This window comes from Acinonyx jubatus, chromosome B1, assembly GCF_027475565.1.
Source record: "Acinonyx jubatus isolate Ajub_Pintada_27869175 chromosome B1, VMU_Ajub_asm_v1.0, whole genome shotgun sequence".
Classification (NCBI taxonomy): Eukaryota; Metazoa; Chordata; class Mammalia; order Carnivora; family Felidae; genus Acinonyx; species Acinonyx jubatus.
In genome coordinates this window covers 110,207,211-110,214,486 of record NC_069382.1, presented here as the reverse complement: position 1 = coordinate 110,214,486, position 7,276 = coordinate 110,207,211, and positions in this window count along the sequence as shown.

Here is a 7,276-nt window from a genome sequence, read left to right as displayed (position 1 = left end):
AAGCCCTCCCCTTTTGTCCTCAATAGAGAATAAAGTTCCTTCCAAAAGTTGTATTGCTCTTCCTCAATCAGGATACCAATTCTCTCAGTTCTGGGGAAATAAATGACTTGTTGGGAGAGCATGTGTGAAATACATACATCTTTAAAAAGCTTGGCGTTTAAAATAACCCAGGTCACCCTATAGGTGCTGGGCTTTCCCTGCATTTGGGGGCTGTCTAGAACGTGTTATGTGTTTTCTTGAATTACTCCGTGTTTTGAATTCATTTGAGTTAGCAGTAAAAACAGGCAAACAAACTTGCTCAATTTGTTTTGAGTGCTAAATCCCTTCACTTTGAAATAGCTAACAGTCGACAGATGGACTCATTTTATGGAAAGGGCTAGCCTCTTCAGCCACGAAGAAAACTGACTGAGAGATCTACATTTTAAAGCCATCTCTAACCTCCCCATAACATCCATGAAAACTCAAACTTTCTCTCTCTACCTGTTGGAGAGTCAAGACCGTTTTACTTAAAGGGAGAGAAAAGAGGAGGAACAGCTCACGTGCTGTTTTTATCTTTATTTCCCCTCTGTTCCTGAGAATTTTTATTTCTGGTTTTTGAACTCTGGCTGAATCAAGAAAATCAAATTCTTTCAACAAGTTCCACAACCGAAATCTAAAGTCACTGCAAACCAGAGAAGGTGGTCTGAGAAAGACATTTTCATCTGTATCCATCAACGGTTTCTGCTGTCTCCCCACTCCCCTGAGTAATGGGTTAATGTCCTCCCCATTTTTCCTTTTCATTTTATAGAGATTAGGAGACGCTTCTAGCAGAACGACCTCCCTTCATCTGGTGGCGAAGATGAGGAATCTCATGGAAAAGTGGGAAAAGAGTGAGAAAATCAGAGACGGGAAGATTCAGAGACTTGCAGAGAGACGAGGAAAAGAGAAAGGGGCAGCGCTGGAGAGACGCGCAGATAAGCGCGTGCAACCCCCCACCCCCTTTCAAGATTCGGAGGTTTGCAAACCCGGGCTGGGATGAAGGGGCTCCGGGAAGCTCACGTTCCCCTCCCCACCCCCCTCCTTCTGTCTGGAGTCTCGTCCGCCAGGGGCTGGTTAACCCCAGTCCCGGCCGCCTCAGACATCGCGCTGAGCTTTTGGGTCTTCGCCTCGCCCAGCGCCAGTGCAGCTGAAGTGAGCAGCTGGTGGGAAATGCTAATGGCTCCTGGAGAAATAGAAGATACAGAATGATTCTCATTCCCTCCTCGAGTGTGCGGAAGGAGCTGGACATACGTTTCACGCTCCTAATCCTTCTTTTACATTTTTAGTCATACTCCTATTAAACAACTAATTAATGCTCAGAACCACTAGGGAATACATTAGGCATGCAGCGGAGAGGCAGGGTGCTGGGGGGCTACAAACCACCGAGCTGATTTAAGACACGGATTTCAGGTTTTTCCCTCGTCAGAGCAGAAATGAAAGAGTGGGCCGTGGCGATTGTATTTAGATTCCGATTACTTCAAATTAGAAGGGGGTGGAGGGAGCGTCCGAGCAAAGCAAGCAATTCCCTGCCCGGCAGATGTAAACAAGATTGTAGCATCAAAGGTACCAGCTCCTTAAGGGCCAGATCGCCTGGGCCGGGAGCCGGGGGTGGGGAGACACTGACCTTATGTATCTGTGAATTTCAAGGATGTTACACTTTTACGTAAACAACTCCGGTGGATCTCCCGGTGATCCCCAGTGAGAGTCACTGTTCTAGAATATCTCAATTTTTTGTTGTCCTCTGGAACAATACCCCCTTTTAACTTTTCCAAAAAATTTAAACTATATCTAAAGGTAATAACCTTCCAGTAAGCCAATGCACTAGATAATTTCTCACAGCCGTTTTTTCTGTCTTTTTTGGTCATCTAATTTAATGGTGGGAGGACACAGGGAATTAAACATATGCGTCCCCTCCCCCCCACCCCCAAATCAGCATAAGAAGAGCGGTGTTGTCTAAATGGATTCATAGAATTTTTAGTGAGATTCTGAATTATACCCCTCCCTCTAGTATTTTCAGACGGGTGACAACTGTTAGAACAAAAATCAAAGCATAGGGAGGACAGACAATTTTGTGAGCAAAGCGGGCAAAACCGAGGACAAATTTAGGATGACCTCCGCCAACTCACTCTCACCCAAGAGTCAGGATTTGGGAAAGGTACAGTATTATTTTAGAGCCCGCCCTGACGGGGTGCGTGCTATCATTTACTTTCTTCACTTTGGATTATGATCTCAACCCAGGCAAGCAATTTCCCCAGCTCCTTATCTGACAACAAGCGAGTATGTAAATACCAATGGCTAGAGATGTTTGACTGCCTCAAACGTTATTGATTTGTTGGCGGTTTTAGAATTTCCCTCCCCAGTCCAGGTCCGGTTTCGGAATTGTCCATTCGGGCGCTTTGATCCATACCCCCGATGCTACAATACAATAATTGTTTTTTGGGTTTTTTTTTTTTTTTAAGGAATTAAGATGAACCAATTGATTTGCATATAAATTAAAATTACTACGCGTTGCCTATTCCTGTGTTTTATAATCATTTCGAAATTAGTACTTAACCACTCGAGCTAAAAGAATGTATAAATGTCTGTATTGACTCACTAATGAATTACCTAATTAAAACGTCCCGGGGATGCTGGGCTCTGGAAAGATTGTTAAACCGAGACATATTAGGGAAGGGATGAATATTGGAAGGGTAACAGACCAGTGTCTGGAACTCAGAACAGAGTTTCCGGTGATTGCAAGCGTTAATTTTGGAGCATTGGTTCTTTCCTGTGGGTAATGATTTTGTGCTTGCTTGTAAATAAATGAGTTAGAAGGAGCGCTCTGGTGGCCGCGGTCACTCAGGCCCTTTGCTCTGGCAGAGACTGTTGAGCTCTAACCCAGCAGTGCTAAATCCTGGGAGAAGCTGGGCCAGCCCCGGAGGTGTGTGGACCCGCTGGCCGCCTGGCCAGTCTTCCCCTCTCCTCCTGCCTAGCGGACCGGCTGGCCAGCTGCGGCAGCGCGCTCTCAGCGCGCTCGGAGAGCTGGAAATACAGCCGACATTTAATAGATATGCTAACTGAGCACTTACCTTCGTCCTGAGAATAAGAATAAAAGGTAGCTCTTCTTAAGAGAGGCGGTGCAAAGGCACGCTAGGAGTTCAGAAAAGGCTGGCGGCGGGAAATCTGTAGCCTGGGGGCTCGCCAACAACCCCTTTCATTTCAAGCACTTATTGATTTGCTGTTGTCATCTTTGGCGACGCAGAAGGACACTTGAAAGAATTTCTGATGGGGCTCTGATCTGAGAAAGGAGGTGACCTGCCCAGGCTCTCACCAAATTCTTAATTACCACATCAACTGCTTTTTTTTTTTATTTTTTTACCCCCCACCCCCACCTCCTTCCCCCTTGGCAACTGAGTTTGCTTCTTCTTAACTTTTTAATTATTCAGAAACTTCCTTACCTTTCATTGGCTTCCCTTTTGCAGCGGTTTTCCATCGGCCTCTCTCCCCACCACCTTTCCGTGGTAGGGTCTGTGTATTGATCCTTCTGACCTTTGGCACATCTGGGCCTTCCGAAATCTCTCAATCTTTTCAGATTTGAGGATGGAAGACTCCACCCGCTCCACAACGTGCACACACTCAGAGTTAGGAAGAACTAACACAGACTGCCCTCCAACTCAGGGGTCTAACAGATGTTCCCTTTTCAGTTGTCTCTTGAAATCTGAAATGCCTGCCTGATTTTAACTTGGATACCCCTCTCTCGCCCATTCTTTTTCCAAATCAGTTGGAACATGTGTGCAAATGTGCCCACAGCATCTCCACCTACATTCTTTACCAAACTGGGAATAAAGAGGAAGGAACTAATGCAGTAGATTGGGATAGAGATTGCATCAGGAATCAGAACCCCCAATTTCAGGATTCCTCAGTCCGCTCTGGCCATCTTCGGCACTGAATCATTTCAAGTGGGAGGCCCACAGGGACCAAAACAGGTAAGGCCACAGTAAAACGCAGAATCGTTTCAGGATTATTTCATTCAAATGCAAGTGATGACTCGGAGTTTTATTTATAACCGTATGGTTTTAGTACATGCAGAATTGGGCAGGAAAGGGTATGTCAACATGGTTATTGGTGTTGGGGAGGATAATAAATACCTTGGGATCATCAGTGAGAAAAAGACCCCCAAAGTCTACAATGGTTTTACTTCATTTATAATAGGAATTGAGACACAAACGGCTTTATATATTTTATGTAGTTTGACTAATCTGAACTTCCATGAAAAGTAGCTACACGGAATTTCTTTTAATTTCTGATAGCAATTTCAGAAAGTAAAGCCATTGAGAGACACCCTGAACTGGGTAAAGCCTTTGGGTTGACTGCTCTTGTAAATTCAGGAGTATAGTATTATTTTTGTTTTAGATAATCTGCGAGGGTTTGCAAGTCTTTAACAGACTTCACTTAACAGACATCATTGTTTGAGTCTACATTCATTATAGGAAAAGTCCAGTTACTGTGCTGATTTTAAAATGGCCTTTCTGCCGGAATAATCTTGGTTTTCAAATAAAAATTTTTAGTTTAATATATAGACCTCCCAGTTTTCACTTCATAACTTCCATTTCGATTGTTACAACAAATAATTTGTAGTACTCTATGTATTCCCTTTACTTTTCAGGGAAGTGGGTTGGGTTTCATCATCACCACTGCCACAAACAACAAACTCTAAAAGCTAAGCTCTTTCCTGTAGAATAATCGGTACTTGAAATGCTTTATTCAACACCACCCTATAGATATACCTGGTAAACTTCCTTGGAATTTCTAGCAAGAGTTTGCAGCAACTGGACCACCTCTCTCACAGAAGATATTCTCTCTGATGGGCTCTCATTTCTGGAGGAATGGATTTTAGAGCAATGGAGGAGGATGGGGACCTTGGAAGTTGCAGCTGAAACAAGCCAGAATTCAGTGAAGTGACTGATGCAGGGCTCAGATCTCCCATCCTGCATTTCTCTTTAATTGGAGCACTGACACCCCCCTGCCCCCATCCCAAACACATACACAGTGGGATCCTGAAGCACTACGTGGATTGTCCCCTTGTAGTCTTCACCATGTGGTTTTATAGAAGGTCTCTGGTTCCATGGTGTTTTTTAGTTGTAGCTCTCCTACTTATCATAATCTCAGTGTTTAGGTTTTGGTGTCCGGAGGTGAAAGCTGCTGTGTTCATAAGCTGTGACGTACAGAAGAGCTGGGACGAGTGAGGACTCATCACACCTCAAATTCAGACGTGTTTCAATGGCTCTGGCTGCGTAAAAAGTCTGGCAGTCCTTCCAGCTCCCCCAGCTTTCTACTCTAAACTTTGTATGGACCATGAGAGAAAGCCTCTGGCTAATGAGGTATGCTGAAGTCTGGGCTGAAGAAATAATAGCATTTGTATTGAGAACAAAGTGACCACAAAGTGTAGACAGTATGGGTCTACATTAGTAATAACGATAATAACTAATATTTGTGGGCTGCTTAGTTTATTTAGCAATTATGCCAAGCGGTTTTGTATTGATCATCACATTCATTCCTTACAACAACCTTATGAGGTAGGCAATTGTCATTTTACAAATGCGGGGGCAGTGAGGTTTGGAGTGATTATGTCGTGGGCCCGAGGTCATCTAGCTTCTAACCACTGGTGTGCAGAATGAGTGGGAAATTACTTTAGATCACACAGGTGGTAAGTAGCAGAGTCGGAATTTGAATCTAGATGTGCCTACCTCCAAATATTAACTAGTACACTGAACTGGTGGTGACCATAACTACAGGGTTAGAATCCTCTGGAGAAAGAAATATAGAATGTCCATGTGGAACATTTGAAAAAAAAAAACGAGAGGAAAATGCAGAGATAAGAAAAGCAAATATATTACATGGGGGATGGAGAAAGTCAGAAATGCTTTACCTGCTAGAGAGAAGGAAAGGGAAATGATTGAATTAAAGAGAACAGGAAAACCAAGCTCTACTATTTGTCCTGGGCGGGTCATTCTAGAAAAGAGAATTCAGGGATCATTCTGAACAGTAGGAAAATTAATGCTCAGATTGTCAGGTTGACCTAAGCCCAGTATAAGAGCTCGGAAATCTAGTTTACAAGAACTTTTTCCTAGATACTCCCAGGGAGAATAAGATGTTGAAATTGAGGTTTGAGTAGTTTTATCTTGAAACCAAAGAGAAATGCGAGTAAGGACTGAGTGACAAGGACATCCACATTGTAAAAACATGCAAATGGAGTGAGGAGCAAAATGTAGAAAACCTGTTAGGAATCTGGTTATTGTGCTAAACCATGCTGAACTCAAAGGAGAAATGAAATTTTACCTATCATTACCTACCTGTCTAGTTTGCACCCTCATGCCTTTGTTATTATAGTAAAGTCATTTGAAATTTTAAGGAAGATGACTTCTCGTGCTGAAGAAGAAACTCTGGGTGGATGGGTGTCAGGAGACAAAGGGGAAAGATAATGATCCCAAGGACACAGTCTGTTGGTAGCAATGCTAGACAGTATACTAGTTGTTGATGGTAGAATGTGAGCCAGGGAAGAATGCCAGGGAACCTTCTACAAGGTCCCTTTCATCACAGCAGACCAGTTACTTACTGATCCAAAAGGTTGTTCCCAATTCAAGTTTGTCTCATTGCCAAAAATGATTTAAAATTGGCTCATTTTGACCTTTTCCAGAAGGGACAGATAAATGTAAGTTGATGTGTAGCTTCCCAATTTTGTGAAGCACAGGAGAAGAAGAAATGGGAGAATCAATACAGTTTCCTGTTTTCTGGCAAAAATTCTTATTTCTTTGTGTGATGTGAGTCAGGTAGCATGAGGAGTGGTTCATATAATGAAAAATGGTAGTTGAGTGTATTTTCAACTTTCTTTAAAAAAATTAAAAAAAAAATTTTTTTTAATGTTTATTTATTTTTGAGACAGAGGGACAGAGCATGAATGGGGCAGGGTCAGAGAGAGAGGGAGACACAGAATCGGAATCAGGCTCCAGGCTCTGAGCTGTCGGCACAGAGCCTGACGTGGGGCTCGAACTCACAGACCATGAGATCATGACCTGAGCCGAAGTCGGAGGCTCAACCGACTGAGCCACCCAGGTGCCCCTAAAAATTTTTTTTAGTGTTTATTTATTCTTGAGAGAGAGAGAATGGCAGACAGACAGACAGACAGAATGTGAGCAGGGGAGGGGCAGTGAGAGAGGGAGACACAGAATCTGAAGCAGGCTCCAGGCTCTGAGCTGTCAGCACAGAACCTGACATGGGG